The sequence below is a fragment of the Podarcis bocagei genome (genome assembly GCF_964188305.1).
Source record: "Podarcis bocagei genome assembly, chromosome: 9".
Classification (NCBI taxonomy): domain Eukaryota; kingdom Metazoa; phylum Chordata; class Lepidosauria; order Squamata; family Lacertidae; genus Podarcis; species Podarcis bocagei.
The window spans coordinates 48,583,103-48,609,156 of NC_138134.1; the positions used below are offsets into that span (position 1 = coordinate 48,583,103).

The 26,054-nt window shown below is 42.5% G+C and overlaps 1 protein-coding gene across 9 annotated transcripts in view; it reads right to left on the minus strand.

Annotated features, from left to right (window-relative positions):
• JADE1 (jade family PHD finger 1) overlaps positions 1-26,054 on the minus strand; it is a 172,180-nt gene that overhangs the window by 59,824 nt on the left and 86,302 nt on the right. Inside the window, exon 1 of one of the 9 annotated variants that reach the window (XM_081209278.1) lies at positions 10,931-11,182. The exons of 5 other annotated variants lie outside the window; for them this stretch is intronic. The gene's annotated coding sequence lies outside the window, so the exon portion shown is untranslated. Of the gene's footprint in view, positions 1-7,693; positions 7,933-8,076; positions 8,100-8,175; positions 8,370-10,930; positions 11,183-26,054 lie in introns of those variants that run through there. 3 more of the 9 variants (XM_081209276.1, XM_081209277.1, XM_081209282.1) reach the window with 3 other exon arrangements.

The window sequence follows — 26,054 nt, forward strand, 5'->3', positions numbered from 1 at the left end:
TATAACAGTGTTAACGGGTGCAACTATAATAAACTGCACAGAACCACTACAGAGACAGCACAGGGAGAATGCAAATGTACACCCTAAAGACATACTGAAGAATTAGTTTTCTCCAAAATAGCCCATGAACTGATATGATACTGGCTGCATCAAGACCTAATTAGAACATCTATGCTAGAGATCATTTCAAATATTATTTTGCATATGTGTTAAGAAGTGTGCCATCTAGTCTTGGGCTACATTTACGGTAAATGACACTCCTAAAGTCACAGAGTAATTGATACACAGGTGTCTTTCAGTTACGCACAACTGACTTCAGTAGATTTTTCTGCTAACTTTGCACCAATGCAGAATATTGTTTTGTTAAAAATTAGTTCAGCATTATATCTGTATAGCTTCTGAAGGCCAACCAACCTATTTTGGTTTTAGTAGCGCTCCTGTATTCTGGCAGTGATAAAGTGGACAATGCACATCTAGTCTAATCTACCTCTCACCCATCAGATTTATTTAGCAACTTAAGTGTGGAGGAAGATGTTACCAGAATCCATTTCAAAAGGTTCAACTCTGTACAAGCTACTGGAGACAGAGAGCGATCGCTTTCAAAAGCTGCATCTTAGCTATGCTGTGGGAAACAGTTCAATATATTATTACAGTAACAGGCCACCTATTGCAGTGTCCATTTATAAACACTTAACCAAATGGATGTGCAATGCAATTCTATGTATGTTTATTGAGAAATAAGCCCCAGAGATCAATGGAGTTTACTCCCACAAAGAGCATTAACAGGACCAAAGTCTTAAGTGGGTAGGACTCTGGACTAGATCACAGCCATGGTCTCTATTTACAACAGTCACTGACAAATATTATTCATTCAAAGTTGTATTTATCATTATGTATCAAGATGATGTCTTTTAGTATCTTGACAAACAGATTCAAAAATTGTACAGATAACCTGCCATTTAGGGATTACATACTGTATTAAAGATTAGCAGTGGTGGTAAAAGATTTAAACACACAGGTCACAAACTCAAGAGCAAACTGACTTCCGGGGGCGGCGCGAAACTGTAATGGCGGTCCTCTTCGAGCTCTGAAGAGGGGCTCCGCGGAAAAGGGTCGTTCGCTGCGGCATAGCGACGACCCATCAAGATAAACCACGGGTAGAGTGAGCCCGTGGCCGTGGGACTCGGCGGGCACCAGAAGCTGCTCCGAAAGCACAGAAGGGACCCCGTAAGGAGACCCGGAGTGAAGGAGGGGTAGCGGTGCTGTGAGTTCATCGCTCTTTCCGCGGAAGCGAAGCCGCGCGGCTGTTACAGATGAGCGCTGATCCTTCTTCCTAAAATCAACGCTAAACTGCAAGCAACATACCCGTGAGTAAAGGGGTTTAAAATCTGGCAAAAGAAATTCGGTTAATTTGGCTGAAAGCGGGAGACGAGAAAAGGGAAGTCCGTCTTCCGACATTGCTGACAAGATCAAAGCAAAGTTTTTAGAAACGGAAGCATTTGAAACGGGACTTTGGGAAGCTTAAACTTTTTCGTGCTATAAAATCTGTTTATTTTATTGAGTTGAAGGTGGAAATGGACATTGACTAAAAGAAGCAGCAAATGGTAACTTTCCTCCTATCTTTTTTCTCCTTTGGGCTGTATTTTTAAAGAGCCAGATTGTCGGGCTGCCAGAGAGAGAGACTGTGTCAAACTGCGGAAACAGTTGCAAACTGTGCTAGAAAGTAACTGTTACATTTGAGCAGAAAAGACTGAGTGGGATACTGTTACAAGCACCTTTCGTGAAACTTTATCGATTTATAAAAGGTGCTTTGGGAAATCTTGAGTTTATGAAGGGACTTTTGGATTAACGAATTTACTGTTTTGAAACAATTTGGAACTTTAATGGCGGATTACTTCCTTCTTTGTCTTTGAAACCGGGTGGTACTCCCCCTACAGGGCTTTCGGATTATAAAATCCTGGGAACTGACTTTTGTTTTGAATTCCATCTCACTGGTTGTTTACTCCTGAATTTGTCTTTCCCATGGAACAATAGACAATTTGACCTTGAACATTGACAGATGTGTAATGAGTGGTGCAGGGAGAACAAGAGCGTCTAAAGCAAAGGAAACTAAAGAGGCTAAGGAAAAAGAAAAGGAAAAGGAAAGAAGACCAGCACAATTTGTACAAACAACATTGACCCAAGGACGCCGTTCGTCGGTTCCAGCTGTACTGGTGTCTCATAGAGAACAAGGGGAAATAACTGAGAAGTCCACTGAGGAAGATATGGCAGCAGGTGGGTCAGATACACTATTAAAACAAATATTGGAGCAACTATCAAGTTTAAATCAGAAGGTGGACGATCAGTCTGTGAAGATAGATAAAGCAACTTCCTCGATCCAAAAACTGACTGACCAAGTTTCCCAGCACACGCAAGCCATAGAGAAATTGCAAGGAGCAACAGCGGAAAATCGAGAATTAGCTGGAGAAGCAATCCAGAAAGTGGGAGTCCTACAAAAAGAGGTTGAAGAAATAAAAGGAGAAGTTAGGCCCCTGCACAAACAGGTGGGTGAACAACAAGTCTATCTGTCAATGGTGGAACTGAAAAATCGTGAGAGCAACATCAAATTGAGAGGTATTCCGGAACTCGAGCAAGGAGACTTGATTGGATACTTAACACAGGAATTCTCGAAGTTCTGGGGTTTAAAGGAAGACACAGATTTTAGGATTGTCTCGGCATATAGATTGGGAAGACTGGTAAGGAAAGACAGATCCAGAGACTGTTTGATAATTTTAAGAACAAAGGAAGAGAGAGACAAGATCCTAGGCCTTCACTTCAAAAAAGCAATTGAAATACAAGACAAAAGGGTGGAAATTTACAGAGATATCCCGAGGCAGCTGCTGGACCTTAGAGCCACCTATACAGAATTAGCAAAATTGCTGAGACACAACGCAATTCCCTATAGGTGGGAGTTTCCACAGGGATTATCCTTCACCTACAAAGAAAGGAAGGTTAAAATAAGAACACCTGAAGATAACCAAAGGTTCCTTCACGACCACGGAGAAGATCTCCAAAAAGGAGCGGATTGGCTTCCAGTTTTACCAGCACCAGCACCGCCCGGAAGTGGGCCAACGCCTATACCTTCGGGATCTGAACAGAAGGAAGACACCCCATCTTAAGAACATCTTAAATAGAACAGGATGTCTCTGCAGCTACTTAGTTGGAACATAAATGGCGGGAATTCTCCGGAAAAAAGGAGAAGGATATTTCATATCCTAAAAAAAGAACAATTGGATGTAATATGTTTGCAAGAAACACATGTGACTAGGCTCCACAGGAAAGTATTAATCAATAAAAGACTTGGCCAAGAATTTATCTCATCAGACAAAGTTAAAAAAAGAGGTGTTGTAATTTATGCAAAGGAGAACCTGTCGCCAAAATTTTTATTTAAAGATGATCATGGAAGAATCCTCGCAATTGAAATCCAAACACAAGGGGAAAAGATTTTGATATTAGGAATCTACGCGCCAAATGATGGAAAATCAGAATTCTACAAGAAGCTGCATGAGACAATGATGGACTACTTGGACTATGCTAATATTATTGTGATGGGAGATATGAATGGGGTGGTGTCTACAAATATGGACAAATCCCAAAATCAAAACTTAACAACAGACGGCAGGCTCCCTAAAACTTTCTTTGAAATGACAGACAATATGGACTTGATTGACATTTGGAGGACAAGGAACCCCTTGGGTAAAGAAGGAACTTTCTTTTCTGAGGCCCACTTGTCATGGACACGAATCGACCAAATTTGGATATCTAGAGGGCTGGCTCCGAAAACGAGAAAAGTGGAAATCTGCCCAAAAACCTGCTCCGACCATAATGCTATAAAAATGGAACTGAGACTTTTCCCAACTGGATCCTTCAGATGGAGAATGAATGACACCTTGTTAAGAGATCAAGAGATTGTGAAGAAGGCCCAAAAAACACTAAAGGACTACTTTGAAATAAATTTGAACACTACGGTGGAGAAAAGAACAATCTGGGATGCAAGTAAAGCTGTAATGAGAGGGTTTCTGATTCAACAGAATTCGATAAAAAGAAAATATTGGAATGGAAAAAAAGAAAAAATTTTAGAGAAAATAAGTGAAGGAGAGAAAAAATTGAGAATTAAACCGAAGTCTAAAGAGGTGCTAAGAGAGATCAAATTTCATCAAGCACAATATTCGAAACTGATCAATCAAGAGATTGAGTGGAAAATCAAACAAATGAAGCAGAGATCGTTTGAATCAGCAAATAAATGTGGAAAGTTGCTGGCTTGGCAGTTGAAAAAAAGACAAAAGTTAAATACGGTTACAAATCTGGAGATTCAAGGAAAAATAGTTCAGAAACCAGAAGAAATAAGAAAGTGCTTCCACAGATATTTCAAAGAGCTCTACGCACAGGGGCCTCAGAAAGAATCGGAAATGGACAAATTTTTGGAAATAAATGGACTACCTAAAATAAGTCAAGATAAAAGATCAATTCTTAACAGCAAAATAACTCAACAGGAAATTGAAGGTGCCATCCAAAACATGCAGCTGGGCAAATCTCCAGGCCCGGACGGACTCACCTCCAAATATTATAAAACTTTGAAGGATTTCTTGATACAACCGTTGTTGGAGGTTTGTAACCAGATCATGGAGGGGAGGAAGGCACCGGAAACGTGGAAAGAAGCATTTATCACATTGATTCCCAAGTCAGAAAGGGAAAAGACTCAGCTTAAGAACTACCGTCCCATCTCACTCCTGAATGTGGATTACAAAATTTTTGCAGACATTTTAGCAAGTAGACTTAAAAATGTATTAAATGAAGTAATTCACAAGGACCAAGCAGGCTTTCTCCCTGGTAGACACATGTCGGACAATACCAGGAACATTATTGATATATTGGAGCTGTTGCGAATTAGAAATACAAGGGCTGCTTTAATCTTTATTGATGCGGAGAAAGCATTTGACAACATTTCTTGGATGTTTATGAAGAAGAACTTGAAAGGGATGGGAGTGGGACGGGGGTTTGAAAATGGATTAGAAGCAATTTACTCAGAACAAAAAGCTAAATTGATAGTGAACAATGTGGTATCGGAGGAACTTCAAATTGAAAAAGGGACACGACAGGGGTGCCCTTTATCCCCTCTGCTATTTATTTCTGTTCTGGAGGTATTGCTGAATATGATTAGGGAGGACCAGCTGGTGCAAGGTATAGAGGTCGGAGCGAAACAATACAAACTGAAAGCCTTTGCAGATGACCTAGTCCTGACAGTACAGGAGCCAGTATCTAGCACAAAAAGAGTTTTGGAACTTATTTTGGAGTTTGGTCGGGTGGCGGGATTTAAGTTAAACAAACAAAAAACTAAGGTTTTGGTCAAAAATCTGACACCTACAGAGATAGAGGGGTATCAGAAAGAGACAGAGCTAAGTGTGGTTAAAAAAGTGAAATACCTGGGGGTATACTTGTCCACTAAAAATTTAAACCTTTTCAAAGATAACTATGAAAAATGTTGGTTGGAAATTAAAAAAGACTTGGATATTTGGTCAAGATTGAAACTTACCTTGTCAGGCCGAATCGCAGCTATAAAGATGTGTGTTTTGCCTAAAATGCTATTCTTATTTCAGACCCTTCAGATCGTGGACAGAATGGAATGTTTTGGAAAATGGCAGAAGGATATTTCTAAGTTTGTCTGGCAGGGCAAAAAGCCCCGAATAAAATTTAAAATACTAACCGACTCAAAAGAAAGAGGGGGGTTTGCCCTGCCGGACCTAAGGTTGTACTATGAAGCTGCAGCCTTCTGCTGGTTGAAGGATTGGTTCCTGTTGGAAAACACCGATGTCCTAGATCTGGAAGGGTTTGATAATGTGTATGGTTGGCATGCATACTTGTGGTATGACAAGGCGAAGGTTCATAAATTGTTCAAAAACCATATTGTCAGAAAATCAATTTTTGCCGTCTGGATGAAGTACAAGGATTTATTAGAAAGCAAGACCCCGAGGTGGCTATCACCTGTGGAAGCCAAGATTTCTAAAAAAAAGCCCAATATGGAGGCCTACTGGCCAAAATATTGGGAATTGATTGAAAGAGTAGGAGATAACTGGAAGCTCCAAAGCCAGGACAAATTAAAAGGTAAGGTGCGAGATTGGTTACATTATGCTCAAATTCAAGAGGTATTCAAAATGGACAAAAAAGTGGGTTTCCAGTTGGAGAAATCGAAACTGGAGACGGAGTTGCTAGAACCAAAGACTAAGGTACTTTCGAGGATGTATGACTTGCTGCTTAAATGGAACACACAGGATGAGACAGTTAAATCTGCTATGATAAAATGGGCACAGGATGTGGGACACAACATTATGTCTGAGGACTGGGAAAGGTTATGGAACACCGGTATGAAATTCACGGCATGTAGTGCCTTGAAAGAGAACATTATGAAAATGGTATACCGGTGGTACATGACCCCAGTCAAGTTGGCTAAAATATATCATCTATCTGATAATAAGTGTTGGAAATGCAAGGAGGCAGAAGGGACATTCTTTCACCTCTGGTGGACCTGCCCGAAAGTAAAGGCCTTTTGGGAAATGATACATAATGAGCTGAAAAAGGTATTTAGATATACCTTCTCTAAGAAACCAGAGGCCTTTCTCCTGGGCATGGTGGACCGGAAGGTGCCAAAGAAGGACAGAACCTTGTTTATGTATGCAACCACAGCAGCTAGGATTCTCATCGCTAAGTTCTGGAAAACACCAGATTTACCCACACTGGAGGACTGGCAGACGCAGTTGATGGACTACATGGAGTTGGCAGAAATGACTGGCAGAATCCGAGATCTGAGCGAAGAAACAATGGAGGAGGACTGGAAAAAATTTAAGGACTATTTGCAAAAACATTATAAGTTGTTTGAATGTTAAGATAACGCACGATTAAGAAATGTTATGTTTCCGCAATTTATTTTAAGCAAATGATAAAGTAAGTATTGATAGAAAAAACGAGAAATATTTGAAACAAATTATTATGTTTATTAAGAAGGTCAAAACTAAATTACAAATTTTTGAAATTGGTAACATAATACATTTAAAGGTATAATAAGATGGGAAACAAGATAACAAATTGCTGAACTGGCTAGAACAATGAAAGCAATGCTGAGAGGATGTGAGGAGGTCCAAAAGTGAATTGCTGAAAGATGTTAAGGAAAGTTTCATAATATTTTTTCTTGTTTTTATTTTTCCTTATATATATATATAAAAAATGTTTCTTGTATGCTGCCATGTAAACAAACTTGTTAATCTATGAAAAGAAACGCAATAAAAAATCTTTATAAAAAAAAAAAAACAAACTCAAGAGCAAACTGTTGCATTCAACAACAATCTGTAATAACCTACACCTGTGATCTCAAAACACAGGCAAGAACCCTCACTACATCTATAAGCATGCTCTGAAAGGGGACGCAGGAGCCACCCTTAAACTACCTTGCTTTGAGTGTTGTGAAGACTGTCAATCATGACAGACTATGCATCCTATGATTCATATGGCATATTTTTACTTTGTTCTGCATATCAATTTTAGCAGAAATACAACTTGGTGCATCTGACCTCCCAGAACAATTTGTTGTTGTTCTGCCATGAAACTTGCATAAAATCCTGAGCAGCTAACTTTGTACACTTGGTTTATCGCAAATATTCACCTCAAGCACAGATTTGGACAGAAAGGACCCCATGGGGGGGGAGAGAAAGGGGCTTAAACTTTCAACTTGTGCTTTTAATCTTCTTTTTCCTCATGACAGGTATCCCAACGAAGGCTTGATTTTAGTATCTCCCCCTCTCTCTCGCGCACACACACACGATTATTTCCATCCCATTCTTTCAAGCGCCGCCGTTTTCAGTTTGAGGGCAACAGCTGCTCCGAAGGTACAGCCGCGTCTCCTGAACCCGCCCACTCGCTTCCCCAACCCGTTCAAGGCAGCAGTTCTTTGCCGGCCGCCTTCGCAATCCACCCGGCGAAGGAGGGGCCGCCGGCTCCCGATGGTAGCGGGTGCCACCGCGGACGGCGAGGCGGGGGCAGAAATACCGGGACGGCGCTCGGAAAGGTGAGACGCGGGGCGCACCGGCGGCACCTTCCTCCGCACCAGCCACATCCCCACCGCTCGTCTCTCCACTTGCAACTGACCGGCCCTCCTCGTCGCATCCTCCAGCCTGGCTCCTTCCGCTCCGCCCTCTCTTCCCGGCTGCACCAATCCGCTCAACCCCGGCTGCAAATCAAACTTGGTGCTCCCGGCGCAGCTCTCTCGCTCTCCCTCCCAAATCCACCTCTCGTCGCGCTCAAAGCGGCCACGCAACCCTCCCGGTTGCCTGATTTCCCTCCCCCCTGATCTCCATGTTGTAATGTCTGGGGAAGGAGGGAGGGGAGGTTGACTGAATCGAGCAGAGAGCCGCCTTGGAGGAGCTGCCTGCCTGCCTCCCTCCTCCCTCTCTCCTCCCACTCCTCGACAGTTCTGGAAACTGTATCACCTCTTGTCACAGGAAACCATCCAGCAGGCGGTTGCAAACAAACAAACGCCCTCTGGACTGGCCCCCACCCGCTGGAGAGAAGGGGAGGGAAAGACACAATACCAATCCCCACCACAAAGGGTGCATTGGAGGAAAGGGGGGGGGGGTCCGAGGTGAAAACCCTCCTACGATTTGAGCAGCTTGCAAAGATTGAAGATGGGAAGTAACACACACCCCCGCCGCAAAAAAATATAACAAGCCTAAGGAGATGGGCGAGCAGAAGAGCACTGTGGCGGCTTTGTCTAATTTCAGCAAGGGGGCACGCTCGCCTCAGCTGCATTCCCTCCCTCCTGCTGGAGGTTGGGAACGGAGGACGGGCCGTTAGGTGGCAATGATGCGGTTATTTGAAAACACCACCACCTACACCCATTTTATTTGCTTTGACGCGGAGAGGGAACGGCTCTCCACATCCCCGGAGCCGATCCATACTTCCGCCGGTGTAGGCACCATGTACGCTTCACACACTCCTTGCATTTTCCTGTTAGTCTTAAAGGCGTTGCTCAATAACGCACATTTAACCTATCTGGCGGGTTATTTAGCGGCTATACTCCCGTATTTCCCGAGTACACTTTGTGACGTTTCTCGAATGCATTCTTACATAACTACCGAGCCTGCTACCAGGTTTTGTCCGGAGCGGAGGGAGAGATTAAGGCGCCAACGCGCACTCGAGGCGGCTTCTGAGAAGCCCAACGGTCCCCGAGCCTCATGAGCCTGCTCCATTTCTGTGCCACTATTGATGCAGAGGGGAATTGAGGGCAGTATGACCCCTCGACTGCAGAGTGTTTTGAAAAGTTCGCACCCACCACCTGCGAGCGCTTGCGGCTGCACAGCAACCGTACATGTATTTAAGCTCCCCGCTGCAAAGGGGGAGGATTGGGTGAGATGGCACTAAAAGAATGGGTAAGTTGAGGCTTTTGCTGACGCCGTGCACCTGCCTGCCCGCCTGGGCTCCTCCGTCTCCACGCACAGCCCAGCGAGAAAGGCCCGCCTCCTTAAGGGGGAGCAGGCGCATGTAGCAAATGAGGCTGTTCTACGAGGATTCGAATCCCAGGGCAACCTTCCACATTCCATCCTTTCCCCGCATTAATCATCCACGCCAGCAGCAGCAGCGTTGAGCACCGAGAGAATCTGCTGCCACCCAGCAGAACAGCAGTCTAACAACAAGCCCCGCCACTACTGCACACACCACACACCCCTTGTTTCCCTGATATCCATAAGCTCACACTTCCTAACACGTGCACTTTTGGGGTCTTACAACTTGCTCCCGCGATCGTAGATAAAAGACAGCACGCTTCGGATTGTTGTTTTAACCAATAAAATAAAATAAAAAACATGGATCGAGGTGCTTCCCCCACCGCAAAAAAATAAAAATAAAATGCTCATCTTCAGGTCTACACAATGCCCCTGCTGCACCAAGTTCAGCATCAATCCTGCAAAATTAAGCTTTATGTCCACCCAACCGTTATAAGCTTTCCGTGGAAAGGAAAAACCACAATCCGATCTGTGGAGGGAGGGTGCATTTATTTGGTAAACTGTGTTTTTGCCCTCTGTACACTCCCTGCCCTTGAATTAATGCAATGGATATTTTGAACATGTGGGTGACACGGCGACAGATCCTGGTTCCCTGGCTACCCCTCCCCCCCCCTTCCGAGAGATCTATCTAAAAAGGACCTGCGCTCTGCCGCTGCCATCTGTCTCCCAAGTTCTTACAATGCTTTTCACTTTCCGAGTAGGGCTGATCTATCAGCAAGCATGGATGCGCTTTAGGGTAGCCTGCCTTCCACCTCACCGACAAAGGAAACTAAACCAAAAGTCTATGGATGCATGAAGAAACAACACTTAAGACACGAAGGGGGGTGGGAACCCCAACAACTCCACAACCGGGTTCATTCACCTTTAAAAAGCTCCCGGTTTGGCGAAAAGCAAAGTCTGCAGCGACATTAAAAAAAAAATGCAGCCAGCCCTTAACTCTCCCCCCCCCCCGCCGCGCGCGCAACCCTTTCGGATCTGCTCTCAAAAGCTCCCAAAATAAACGCCGATTTTCCCTCCTCCCTTCGCCCCCACCCGGTTCCTCCCCAGCAATGTACAAGTTGCTTATGGGATAGTGAAGCTGCAACTCAACTGCCTCCCCTTTTTGCTCCCTATCAAGAAGCAAATCTTTTGGCGCCATATTAATGACGTACTATATTATTTCCACTAGGCAGCGACCTTCGGCATTAAATTGCTCTCTAGCTGCTTCTGGAGAACTCCAAAGCTAAGCAACCAAAAAAGAAAAAAGAAACCCCACCACACATCAAATATGGCTGTGCAAGGCGGCTCGTTCTGCGGCGACGGGCGGAGAGGAGGCGAGCGTAAGGAGCTGCCTGGGCAGTTACCTGCTGCTGTTGCTGCTGCGATGGTTGCCAGTGAGGTTGGAGTTGCTCTGCACGGAGGGGTCTGTGCTGCCTCATGAGTTCAGACAAGCACTGGAGAGTGGGAGCAGATTGTGGCTCCCTTCAGACACACACGCACACACATATACAGGGGGGGAGAGAGAGAGAGAGAGAGAGACTCTCGCTCTGACTGACGTTTTTACTTGTTATGGAGGAAGGACTCTGTGAATCAAACTCATTTCTGGGTCACTGCTGCCACAGGGGGGAGCTACTTTAATCCCCTGCCAAAACTAGGGGAAAATGGGGGGGGGGGAGAGAAGAGAGAAACAGGGTGGGGAGGAGGAGGCAAGGAAAGAGAACGAGAGACACTACCGCACTTGGAAACTGTCTGCGTTAACTCCTTGCAGCCATGAAAGAGCTGAAGATGTCATGCTCCATTTACACTGTGCAGGGAGGAGACTCCCTCTGTTCCGAAGGTTTGCATCGAGGGACCTGCCTCTTTGGAAAAGAAGGAGCATTTCACGCAGGGACAGCAGCCAGTGGGTGTTGAAGACGGATCTCACGCGTTCCAAAAATTGTCAAGTTCTTTTAAAGGAGAAGTCTCTCTGGCTTATGCATTGCCTGCCACCTGGGCTTTTGCTTGCTTGCTTTTGCAAAGGATGCAGCATGGGAAAATGAAATGAATTTTTTTTAAAAAAATAAAAAATAGGAGAAACATCCAAAGCAGTAATAAGAGAATCAAGAGATGGCTAACAGGCATGTCATTCTCTGCTTGGGGCATACCAGAACCGTATGATGCTGGAGACTTAAAAATATTTGGGAGGGGGGCTCCTATGCCAGGGGGCCAGTTCTGAACTGGACGACATTCACCTGTTATCCAGCCTTTCATTATAATGTTGTGGTTATTTATATTTATAAGGATATATTGATTTTCCTTTTTGTTTTTAAAAGCAGTAACAATTTTATAAATTATTTCAATTTATCACCCACTCAGCCAAATACTGCTTTCTGCATCAAATGTTTTACAGGTCTATAAGTGTTCATTTCAAAAACACACACTCTCTCTCTCTCATATTCTGCACCAGTATCAGCTCAACACGAGGTATTATTAAGGGCATGAAGCAAGATCAGCCCTCAAAACAATGTGCCAGATTCCAGTTCTGCATTTGAGTTTGGAAACATCTCCACAGGAAAGTATCACTCTGGTCATGCCTAAAATGGCTTTTCATACATGGCACCAAATGTACATTTAAGTCTCTCTGTGCTGTTTTTGTACAAGTGAAATATTGTTCATGGTAGGTAGAACATGTAAGAGCTTCCTTTTTAATATATGGACATTCTAGCCAATATATTCAAATTACAAACAGTGAAAATGCAAACCATGAGATTTTTCCCATTTTACAGATGGAGAATTTAGATGTAGAGTAACACTCAAGAATGCCCATTGCTAAACTAGATTTCAGTTCCCCATGATCCAAGTCCAGCACTCTACACATTGGTTATTTCAAGTCTATAGGTAAATGAAGAGATTAAAAAAAATATCGGGGGACAGGACATAATGGTAGAAGCAAAAAACAACAACCCAGTGAGGGTTGAGCTACAGATTGCTGACTGATTGAGGTAGGGAACAGAATACCTATTGTTAGCCACTGTGAGCCCGGCTTTGGCCGGGGAGGGCAGAATACAAATAAATTGTTGTTGTTGTTGTTGTTAGAGTGAGAGGAGAACAGTAAACAAAGCATGCTCATGTTGCAGTTCCAACTTGTCATCGTGACAGTTAGGTTCCCAGGGAGATCACCAAGCCATAGCTTTGGGTCCAGCTTAGCAAGGTGATGTTGTTTCCAACAAATTGGGAGGTGGGGAGAGCTACCTCCATTTGTCTCTATGGCTACTGGGCAGCCTCTTTGCACATGTATATGGTAGCATTTAACCAGACAGTTAAGGAACTGTTCTGACCCATTCGGTGACCTCTTCTACTAGATTCAAAACTTCATTGATGCAGAATCACAAGCCTGGAAGGGACCCACAGATATAACCCATACTGATCCTCCAATCCCATAGCAATTAGCCACCATGGCTTGTAGCCATTGATACATTATCTCTGTCCTAGAACTGAGCCCTATGTTGGTTTGTCATCTAATGCAGGAGGGACAGAGAGAAAGTGCCATGCCATTTTCTCTCACTTTTAACAGTAGCATGAGATGCAGAAATTAGCAGCTCAAGATTCTCACAGCATGGAGAAAGGAGAATCCAACTGCTGTTAAAAGGCACAGAAGTAGGGGTTGCTCAAAAAGTAGGCAACCTCAACTCCTGAGATATTTGTATTTTGTTGCTACCATCTGCTAACAGCCCACTAATGAGACACAGTCCACCCGGATATCACTACACCAATATTTCTTGCATTCCAAAATATGGAATGTAAATGCAAAAGTGGCAGGCCTAAGACACGTTTCCTTAATCAATGGATTTACATTTTTCCCTGGGCAAAAGCAGGCATGTGTCTTTTTCAAAGCATCTCTTGCCAAATTAAAGAAGAACACGCTAGGTTTATCATAATCTCAACATGAAAAAATAAGCTTGCTGGGAGGGAGGAGAGATATTCTAGCATGGTTAACGTGCACTAATTACAGGGTAATGCATCCCCCCTCTGGCAACCCTTTTACCCATGTGCCAAAAAAGTCACACCTTATTCAGTGATGCCAGAAGGCCTCCAAACGAAGAAAGTTGGGAGCAGCTACACACCTACACACCTACACACATACACACATGTAGAAAGGGAAGTATGAGCTGTTGTTTGCTCTGTCTCATCTGTGATTCAGCAGAAGAATTGCTCTTTATACATTATAATAAGCTAAGTAATTTATCCAAGCATATCATACACCTACACCTTTGCTACACACATTGCAAACTTGTTACACATTCAGAAACCAATTTCATTTTCCCAGTGAAAGCAGGAGCCAGGTCTTTTATTCATCTTTGTAATGTCTAAGACAGTCCTTTATTACGGGTTCAAGTACTGAGACTTCTAGCATTCTATGAGTGTGGCTATTTATGTTAACAAGACATACAAACTACCATGCACAAGAGGGGTGTATCAGCAGATGCAAGGAACCCCAATAAATACAAAAATATTTAGGGGGGAAGAAATTTCAATGAGGACTGAGGATACTGAAGTGGGCATGGAATGCTGAGTGGCTGGGTGGTGGGGAGAGAAAACCAGTAGGGAGCAGCAATGGGAAGGATTGTCCTGGAAAAGGGCATTACTGGCTGGAATCTTGGAACAGCAACACTCCATGCACCCTTTTTACTGGCGGTCTCATTTGTTATTATTTATTATTGAGATTTATATTCCAGCTTACTATTTTTTAAAATGGTTCAAGGCGGCTAGCTAGTAGATTGAAATTACACTGAGTTTGACAAATGTATAAATGAGATGCAGAAGTCCAAATGAAGCATCTCTTTTCCTGAGCTGTATTAGGATGGCGTGAAATAATATTGAACTTTTGTGACTACTGAGGGGGAAGGCTCAGTAATAGAATGGTGATAAAGAGTACATCTCCTGTCAAGGAAGTCAAAGGCCACTTCAATAATGATCTCTTGCTTGAGTCAGAATCAGTCTCAGCAAAGTAAACTATTTTTCAAACAAAACAGAAAACATCCAACCTCAACCTTGATGTATTGATTAGATATTCTGTGCATCATCTATGCACATGAAAGTTTTGTGATTGCTCTGCTACCCTGCAAAATGCAAGATACAGATCACTCCTATAGAGCCTATTTGGATGTAGCATTCACAACAGCTCTATACAAAGGACCAATGAATGCATAAAGGCAGCATGTTGAAGCCCCCTTTTCCTTCCACACCTTAATTAGCTACATATTATCTGAAGAGGACCTCTATGCTGAAAATCACCAGCTCTCTTTATACATTCTTCGTTCCCCCCACAAGTTGAAGTGTGACTGTCTGAAGCAGGGAGCCTCCTGGACTCATAGAGAGCTCTTCCAAGTGTGTTTGTTTGCTTGCTTGTTTTTGTTTGTTTGTTTGTACCCTGATTTTCCAGGGAGTACATGAGGCTCCGCACTTCAAGTGTTTGCCTTCCAACCTTATGGAGGTGAAGCTACTGCACTAGTTCCTGTCTCACATGTTTACTTAAAAATGGGTTAAAAATGCATTAAGAAGGCTATTGTCTTACCATGTTTGTAAGGTCAGCTGGGATGTCTGGTTGGTGAGATATTGAGGATATTGGGAAGATCAACCCAGTGTGTTTTGTTTGTAATTAAAAGCAGGATTGCTATTTCAGCTCAGGACCAAATTAACTCTCATGCTGAGTAGGCTACGGAGCAGTTCCCTGACCAAACCATATACCTGCAGAGTAATTATGTGAGAACAAGAAGAGAATCTCTCCTCTGCTCCCCTGGTCCTGAGCTTTAATTTTTCCTCAGCTAAGAACATGGTGGCACCTTTCTGAAACAAAAAGGAGTCACCAGCCTGAATGAACATGAGCAGACACTGCAGATTTCATGTTCAGAGTGAAGACTGTCTTTCTGCATATACAGTGGTACCTCAGGTTACATACGCTTCAGGTTACAGACTCTGCTAACCCAGAAATAGTACTTCAGGTTAAGAACTTTGCTTCAGGATGAGAACAGAAATCGGGCTCTGGCAGCGCAGCAGCAGCAGAAGGCCCCATTAGCTAAAGTGGTGCTTCAGGTTAAGAACAGTTTCAGGTTAAATACGGACCTCTGGAACAAATTAAGTACTTAACCCGAGGTACTACTGTATGCTGGCAAAGAAGAAAATGTGGCTTTTTGATTAGAGACACAAATACTAGCCAGGATTCATCACATATAGATGACACAGATTTTTTTAAAAATCCAGCCCTGTGACAAGGACCACCATTAGGAACAGCTGCAAAATTAACCTGTGTAATCTTTAATTATATGCACACCACAGTGCCAGATTTTATAGGTATGCACAGTATGGGCAGAATTAGGGCTCCTTGTGACTGATGCCCCAAGTTATTAGTATACATTCTTAACTGAGAAAATATCATTGAAACATGACTACAAACAATGAATAGCCAATGTTGAATTCTAATATTTTAGTGTGTTGCATTGTTTCCACTCTTCATTTCTCCTACACCGCAATTAAAGTCAGTGGCGGCCTGGTTCATAAGAGCAGAAGTCACCAACCTGATGCCCATGAAGACCTTTATGACACTTGTGGAGGCTCCAGGTGCCATTAAGAACCCTGGTCTTCCACAAGTACAGGAGACGCCATGCTTCAGAAGCTTGCCCTCTAATTTGTGGAAGGTAATTGTGACTGCAATGAGAGGGTGGAGCTTATCAAACTCATCCCTGCTTTCTCTCACTCAATGCTATTTGCATGAATACTTAATTCACATTTCCTGAAAGTATATGCAAGCAAAAATGCAGCTATCCTTTGAAATTTGAAAGCCCTCTAAATTTTGTGATGCAGTTCTCCAACACAAAAATATGTGCACAAATGCATGTGTGGATAAAAATGCATATATTGGTGAAAATGCATATATTGGTGGCACACTTATTAGGCCTATTTATTTGCAAAAATGTGCATATTAGGAGAAATGAACACTAAAATGCTGGTGAACTTGACAGATACCTCCATCCTGAATTAGAGGACAATTCTCTTCCTTTTTTGTGAGTTTGCTTGCTTTTCAGTTTACCTTGCTTTTGGGAATGCAGTTCACACCAGAACCTCTTCCTCTTCCCCTAGCTGCTCCTAGGCCAGAGATGTCTGTAAGCATGACCAGCTGGAATTCTACCACTCTTTCCTTCATGAAATGCATGAACATTGAAAATGTGGCTCATTAGCTAGTACAGAGGCTTGAGTTACAAAACAGCATTCTCTTGCTGTCAACTAAAGGAATAAAAATAGTTATATCTGCATGGTGTAGAAACACATATTGGAAAGCAGAAAAATGGAAGACTGAGAGTGAAAGTGAAGCAGTCTTGGAAACAATGGTAGTTGAACCATTGACTTGGCTGGCAGCATCATTCTGCTTTGCCAATGCAAACCTCATTCATATTTCAAGCCAGCATAGCTCTTTTGAGAATAGAGCTGCCTAGAGTCATTGTACATAACCATCTGAACACAAGGCATGGAGTTTGATGTTGTAGCAAAGATAACCAGCACATAGCTTTGCAACAAGTAGAATTATGACCTAGGCAGCAGCCATGGTGGGAGCAAATGCCAAGGCAAAACATATCTAAGGATCTGTTGCCCCGGGTTTGCCATAATTATAAGTGCAGATACAAAAACCATGCACTCTCTGAGGAATTATAGAATAATGCCTACACATGATTCATGTGACTGAGGGTCAGCTATCCTCATGAGGAAATGCTCAAAAGCTAACCTTCATACAGAAGTCACCAACCTTTTGGGGCCCATGGATATATGTTCTGTGAACCGCCCTAGACCTTCAGGTATAGGGTGTTATATAAATTCAATAAATAACAACCAACAACAGCAACATTTGTAAACCAGAGAAACTGCCATGGGCAACACTCAAACTTCAACCAACCACATACCACAATCTATACTCAGCAGGGGAAGAGGGCTTTTCTGGTGCCAGGGAAGGCTTATGCAGGTGCATCTCTGTCCACAGGCACCACACTGACAACTTCTGCCTTAGCAGCAATATTAATAATACTTTACTGCTAGTAGGTGGTTTGGAGTGTTACAAGATTTGCACTTCCTCAATTTGGTGTTAGTTACTGGCACTGATAGCTCAGGGATGGGTAACCTATGGCTCTCCAGATGTTCTAGATTGCAGCTCCCAGCATCCCTGAGCATTGGCCATGCTGGCTGGGCTGCAGTGGCTGCTGCTCACTGGGCAGAAGGCAGGGAGACCAACAGTAGCTGGAACCAGAACTACTGACATGTCCCCATCCTCCCTGCTGAATTCTGCAAGGGCAACACTGAGACGAAGGAGGAGGAAGTTGACAGGCAGCGCCATCCCATGGACTGGTTTTAAGTGGGCAAGTGGGAACAGACTGGCTGGTGGGGCAGTGTCTCATTTGTCCTAATGGGGCAGCGTCCACTGCAGTTTGAGCTGGTGGTAGTTGTAATCCAAAACAAATAGGTCTGGCCCAAGACATTTTGCCACTTGAGGAAAAACTGAAAATATACCCCCTGCCCATAAATCAAAGTGGGTCACATGCAAGGCTGACCTTTTGGTCCTAGAGACAAATGCCTCTCCCTGGGAGTAGACAACAACAACAACAACGGGAGGGTGGAAATAACAATTTGCTGCCTGTTTACAACTCCTGGAATCAACCTTTTTGAGTCCACAGCTCCCTTGACCAACTGCATTATTTCTGTGGCACCCTTGTGGGGCTCAGGAGCTCGGTTGAGCTGGCAGCCTCTCATCCTTTTTCGAACACCCTCCATTGTGAAGTGTTCCCTCAGCCTCCTCTCCCCTCCTTGGGAATCCTCCAGGTAGCTGCCACAGCCTCCCCTGGTCTCTGAGCCACCTCAGCTCCAGGCAACCAGCACCTCCTGGCCAGACCCAGACGCACCATTTCCTGGGGAGCTTGTAGCCAGGGCTACTGCAACAAACAGCTGTGCAAGCCTTTGGGAGGCAGAGACATGAGAGGGTATAAGAGGAAGGAAGGAAAGAGGGACAGAGGCCAGTGTTGCCCACAACACCCCTGACCTTCATTCAAGGCACCCCAGGGTGCCACAGCACACTGGTTGAAAACAACTGGACTAAGGACCAGCCCTACACAGTAATAACTACTTGAAGGGTCCTTAATCTCTGCACTCCATCACATCCTGTAGGGAACAGAACATAGCTCTTCACAACATGAAGCACGGAAAAATGAAGAGCAGTGATAATGCAGAGCAGCTATCTAGAGACATTGTTGCTGTGTGAAAATACACTGCTACCATTGCTCTTCTACACATTCATTTTAAAGAACTGCCAGATGCAAAGTACAGTACAGCTCATGATCAAGACAGAGATACAGAGGAAATGCTCGAAAAAGTGAACAGAAATATAAAGAGAAAGACAATGATGCAGATGTACCTGATTGCTGACCTTCTAGTATGGCTGGGCTTTGAAAGTTAAACCCCAAGAACTATCATTCAAGCTCCTGTGAAAACTGAGAATGAAACAAATAGAGCATTTGCAAAGCCAAGAAATTAAGGTCCTTGTCTGTTTAGGTACTAAGAGATAAGGAGTAGAAATGGATGGAAAATAAACATTTTACTACGCTTGCCCCTCTAACTATCCAGCTAATCAAAACTTGATCCTGACGGACACATCCTATGTCTCTAAGGCACATACCATTGAGATAAACCAGAGCAGCCAAGGTCATTCCTGATAATGAAATATTTTCCACCCAAACAGACTTAAAGCAGAAATTCTCCTTTATCTCTGTAAAGATACCATTAGCAATTCTCAATCAAGGCCTAGGCAGAGATCCTGGTTAGTCTGGTGCAATACCCAAATAGTGAGGCTTGGGGCTTGCTGTGAACTGCTCCAAGTATTAAAATTATTAAGCTGCTTCTAAATTAGCCTAGTTTTGATAGGAGACGACTACCTCTACCATACAACACTGCAGCTCTGAAAATCATATGCTTCAAAAGCAAGCCCCATACATTGAATCCTATGCATGCTTACTGAGAAGTAAATTCTACAGTATTCAATAGGGCAATAAACATTTACTGGAGCGCTGAATTCAATGGGGCTTGCTTCTGTGTAGGATTGCACAGTTAAGCAACTAAAACAGGTTAAATGTTAAGTGGTTTCAGGATTGCAGCCATCTTGTCATCTCCAGGCAGGAGAGGGAAGGACCCCCTAAAGATGTTGTTTGTTTGTTTGTTTGTTTGTTTGTTTGTTTGTTTGTTCTCTCTCTCTCTCTCTCTCTCTCACACACACACACACACACACACACTTACTTATTTATTTATTTATTTATTTATTTATTTATTTATTTCCCCACATTTCGTCTAGGGCACTCAGGTGGCATACATAGTTCTCCTCATTTTTTATCTTCACAACAACCCTGTGAAGAAGGTTAGATTGAGAGACTATGACTGGTCCAAGCTAACCTAGTGAGTTTCATGGCTGATTTGAACCCTGGTCTCCCAGATCCTAGGCTGTTACGCTAATCACTACACCACACTGGTTCTTACAGGAAGAAAAAGCAAAAAGTACTCACTGCAACTTATCTGGACAGCACAGGGATTAAGTGGGGTGGGGCAGAGAGGTTGAGGCTGCACAGACATATTGGTGGACCCAATCCAGCTCTCCCACCAGTACAATCATGCAGGCCTGACCTTGCTGCTGCCCTGCCCTAGCACCAACTAGGTAAGCTGCAGCGATGCCAATGCCACAGAAAGGCATCTGCAGCTCTGCCCCACCGCACTGACTGCTAACATGTGTGTGTGTGTGTGTGTGTGTGTGTGTGTGTGTGTGTGTACACTCCCAGAGCTGTTACTGGAATATGTAACAGTGAAGAGTAAGATCTGCTATATCCTTTTCATTCCTTTATTTTGCTGTATATCATTCTTACTTGATAACATTCATTTCGTCTTTTACATCTGAAATATTTCACATTAATCCCTGAAGAATCTCATGCCATGAAAATGAACACCGAGCTAATAAAGTTGACTTTTCCCCTGCTGCTCAACCTCAGTCATGCCCTCCTTTAAGTCTTAGCTATCTCCTCTCTCCACCCATCCAACCTTTTAAGCCAGATTCTTGGAAATTTTCCCTCCACCAGCACTTTCGCCTTCAGGGTTAGAAACATGTTATAAAGCATGTAAAAATGTAAAGGACAAAAAAACAAAAACCACCACCCTGCCCTGTCCAACAATGTCAAATTTATACCCAGAATCTAATCTCTAGTGGTAGGAATTCCTTCAAAGTGTTCATGTTTACCATTAAAAGAAATGGTCATTGTCTATCCTCAGCATTCTGTTGTTTATTTTTAGAAAATGGTAGTCACATTTTAATTGGTTTTCTCACATAAAGAAGTTAACGAAGACCTACTCATCTTAGGGAATAAACAAAGCACAGCACATCTGTGTTATGAAGTTTAATGATAATTATTTCTTTTCTTTTCTTTACACTAATAAGAGTTAAATTCTGGGTTTGTTTTTTGTTTTTGTTTTTTAAAAGAAACACCATCTAGCCACAGTAAGGGAAAGGTTATCTTTCAACAACTGTCATATGTTGTGATATTATTGTGAGTGTAATTGGATTCTTGACTGAGAAGTGCCTCAAGCTGCCCAGGAATTAAAAGAAACCAACAAATATTGTGATTTTTTAAACTGATAATTTGTGATTTTTAGTGCTGTAAACACATGCACACCAACTCAGGGCTCCAACCTGACCTGGGGAACACCTCACCCATCCCCCAAAATTAATTGGTGTGTGGTGGGGGGTAATGATTAATCATGATTTTTTTGGTCTGCCAAATTGATTCAACATGGCCTCTGACGTCCAAACATAGATAAAGACAGTATTTTCCACCTTGGGAACTCTTGTGCCAAATTGGGTGACAATATATTCAGAGCCATACAAATTAGGGCAGGTTTGAACCATCACGCCAAATTGAGAAACGATGTAATCAGAAACATCTTGCTCAGTGCAATTTGGTCATGTCACACCAAAAATCAGGTAAAGTCATGCCAAAGTCACAGTTTGGTCCACCAGTGGCCCAATGTTGATGTAAAACACTGCCCCCACTTCGGGAACCCTTGTGCCAAGTTCGAAATTTGTGCAGTTTGGACCTGTCACACCAGAACTACTTACAAAGAGAAAAGAAAACACTGCCAGAAGTATACTTCCAGCGTTGGGAGTTGTTGGGTCCACCACAGTCAATGCATCACCAGTGCAGAATGACGTATGTGAGATTAAGATGAGGGACTCAATTGTTCCAAGTACAAGGTCACACCACACATCTAGCAAATAACAAATCAACATGCTGATGTACTGACACAAAAGCAAACTGACATGGACATGAGAATGGAACTGTATATAAAAAGCAAAGCTTGTTAACCCTGGCTCAGAAATTCAGTACTTAACTGCTAGAGAAGACTACTCTCTCTTGTCACAAAGCTGTATCTTTTTTTAAAAAAACAACCCCATATAAAACACACACACATGCTAATATACTGATGATCATAACATGTAATCTTGACGCAATTCAGTGTGAGTGATTCATCCATGTGTCACTCAGATTCAAGAAAAATTACTTTTTCCAAAACAAAATAATCTATGCTACGATGCAGTCACCTTTCCTGAGTAATCTTGCAATTTAAATGACAAGGTTACTTACAAAGTAAATGGCAACAGGGAGATCTTAGTTCCTTTGCCAGGGAGATCCACATGTGTCCAAGTGTTGCAAAGGGGTAAGCACACATGCTTTAAAAAACGTGTCTGCCAATCTTATGGTGGTCGAGAATTTACAGGAAACTGAGGTGCTGATCCTTCCTTCCCTCTTTTTTATTTTTAATAAAAATAATACATAATTAACAGAAGCAAAATTGTGCATATAAGAACACATGTGCACACCCAAAAAAAGAAAGCCTCAAAGAAAAAGGAGATGAAGCCTGTGAAAATAAATAATTACATACCTGCTTAGGGACTAAACAGATGACCCTTGGGTCCCTTCCAACTCTAAGATTCTATGATTCTAAGTTGTTGTTGTTGTTGTTGTTTTAATAAATTGGGAGATCAGGTTTACAATCAAGTCTTCCATTTTTTTAAAACAACAGCAACAATTTAAAAGCAGTACAGGATTAAATCAGGGTAAAAGTGCCAGAAAATAGATTAAATATCTATTTAATCCTTTCTCTTCATACCATTTTCAGGAACGGTGCCTAAGGAAGGATTAACCCTTTCCCACAGTGCTGGTGCAGCTGGTCCTCCAATCCAGTGCTTTATTTCATTTTTAAAGTCAGAAGATCCAATCATGGACCTCTCTCATAACATCTGCTTTGGAAGTCCAATAGTTAAACAGTAAAGCAAAGCAATTTCAGCTCTACATAAAGATTCTGTAATGAACACAGCTGTAAGCCCACACTGCATCACTCACTAGTGTAACTGGCCAGAACCATTTACAGTAGAAATATATATTAAATACCGATTCAAGTAAACTGAGCTTTGTATAAACATATTCTTTGCCTTTGACCTTACATGTATTCTTGTTTTTAAAGAAAATGCATGATCTGTTTGCACTGGCAGATTTGTGGTAATGGATCAACATCTGTTCCTTCAGATGCAGAGCCTAAAGCCACACCACTTACAAAAGCATCTTGCTTGCTTTCCTACAGTGTGTGACTAACACTTGTGCATTTATTACCTGCATTAGTTACATTTACTAGGGAGCTTGCTACATTTAAAGAGCACTGCAAATGCCAGTTGTCAACTGGAATTAAACTTGCTCAAACTATTGATGTATATTATTGATACTTGACTTCACCATTTATTCTTCTTCAATGGCAATAAAACATAATTTTATTAAACAGGAGGGAAGTAATATTTCATTTGTTTGTTTTAAATGTATTGTGACTGTGAGTTTGATGCTGTCACTGATTTGGCATCTAGAAGGGGGAAACAGTGTATATGGATGCGTGTTTTCATGAATAAAGAAAACAGACTGTATAATCAGCTAGCAGCATCAGCAGGAGCTTTCTCTACCCCACAGAGCAGGTTCAGGGTCACAAGTCAAAGCACCATGCACGCCTCCCAATACCTCCATAGGTAATCAAATGGTGATAGTCTCCAAAATATGCTTACTTATGGGCAGAAGCAACTAACGTTCACCATGAATGGTCTGTAGACCACTTTGGAATTCACTAAGAAAAGAGAAGAACCCAAAGCCACAAAATTGTAATAGGTACTAACCAAGGTATTGCCATCCTGTAACGTTTAAATGCCACCCCCTCCCTGCAATGAACCAAAATGGCTATCTGCAACAGGGGTAATCACCACTATAGTGAGTGCACCCATCAGTATTTCCTATGGCACCTGCAAAAGGCCTTAATAAATATGCTTTCAAAAATACACACTGCATAAGCCCGTTTGCTCTTCCTGTTCAATTCCTGTTTGCACAGGCTCAGCCTCTCCTACACTGAACATGCCTCCTTAAACATATCCACATTTTATTGGATGGCAGGACTTAACAACCTCCCTCCCATTCTGAACATAGGAAACAGGTAAGTAGCTTCTCTCTGTGAGCAAGCACGGTGACGGTTGATGTAGGTACTTTTTTCCTCCAGTGATGAGGCAGCATGTCACCCATTTTATTGTCCTACCTCTTTCTGCTATTGTATTCATTCATTCATTCATTCATTCATTCATTCATTCATTTTATTACTAAACTTATATCCTGCCCTTCCTCCCTAAGCCTTATGGGGCAGCCATTTTGTATTATGCTCCATCCCCTGTGACAGCTATTTTGGGTTATGCCACATGCCCACAGCAACCATTTTGTGACTGGTGCCTACAGCACTCTCTCAATATTCCAGATGAGTCCACAGACCCAAAGACTGCCAATGCATGATCTACAATTTACCACAGTAGCTGGCTGGACACTGTGAGAACAGGATGCTGGACTAGATGGGCCACTGGCTTGATCCAGCAAGCTCTTATGACATTCTTATGTGTAGCAAACTTCTTCCTACAGACACATATGATATTTGCAGTGTGTTTTGGGGACTGGAGCACAGTCTGATTCCCCCCCCCCCCAAACTTGTCTAAGTTAAAGTATTGGGTTACTTACTATAAGGTATAGTGAGAAAAAGTGGTTACAACGCTACATTACTGTACTCATGCCTTGCAAATAAGGTGCTGGGTCCAAACAGCTAATGACATAGGTCTTCGTGTTAGAAAGATCTTGCATCTGCTTTTTACATAACATGGCACATGCCAGACTAGTGAGAAATCATAGAATCACAGATCTGTAAAGTTGGAAAGGACCTCAAGGGTCATCTAGTCCAACCCCTTGCAATGCAGGAATCTCAACTAGATCATACATGCCACCCTGGGTTCCTTTGGAAGGAAGGATGGGATAAAATTTAATAAAAATAAAATAAATTTTAAAATTGTGTCTGACCTTTCAGACAGGATAAAGACATGTTTCTTTCACTGCTGCTGTTGCTCTTTTCACTTGAAAAGCCTGGAATGTAACACACCAAAACTATCCCTTATAGTTAATATTACTTATTTTAGTTCTGAAAGCAAGATAAATAAGATTGAGGGATATACCACCACATATTCATTCATTCATTCAGGCCAGGATCCAGAAACTATATAAGCTCATGAAAGCCCTGTGGGTCCGAGGGATTTTCTTCTTCTGAAGTGTGCTACATAGCAATGGGAGGAGAGGGTCTTGTCAGTTGTGATGCCACTTTTAGGAAAACCTCTCCCCAGGAATGCTCACCTAGCATTTGCATTCATGTATTCAGCAGCGCAATCCTTTCAGAAGTAGGGCTCATTGAATTCAATGAGACTTTCTCCCAAGTCACTGTGCATAGGATTGTAGCCCATTGTTTTTCATTGCCTAGACTTTTTCAAACATCTGGCATATTAGTTATTTTTGCAGTGATTTTTCTTTTATGCTCTTTTACCGTTTGACAGGTTATGGAAAACCAACCTGGAAATTTCTGAACTGAAGGGTGGTATATAAATCTTTTTACTCAGCTAGATAAACAAACAGGTACTCAAGGCAGCTTACAGAAATTAAAAAATCAATCATAATGCAATAAATAAGCCATCTAAAACAATATTTAAAAAAAGCCGTCTAAAATCAGAATAAAACTGCAACAGTGGTAAGAATCACACCGTGTTAAAAGTACAGCTGAACATGACAGACTTCACCTGGTGAATAAAAGATACTGAGAAAGGACAATAAGAACAGCTATCTACTATTAAAGGCACTATACATGCCAAACTGCTCATCTCAATATAAAATCAAATGGAAAAACAAATTTACAAAAGGTCACTGTAGCACAAGCTCTAGATTAGAGCTAGACAATGAGACTTGCTGACGGTTAGGGAACTGAGTGCTAGGAATATAAAACCAATAAAGCCATGTAGAAACCAAAACTGTTTCAAGGTTCCCAAAAGAA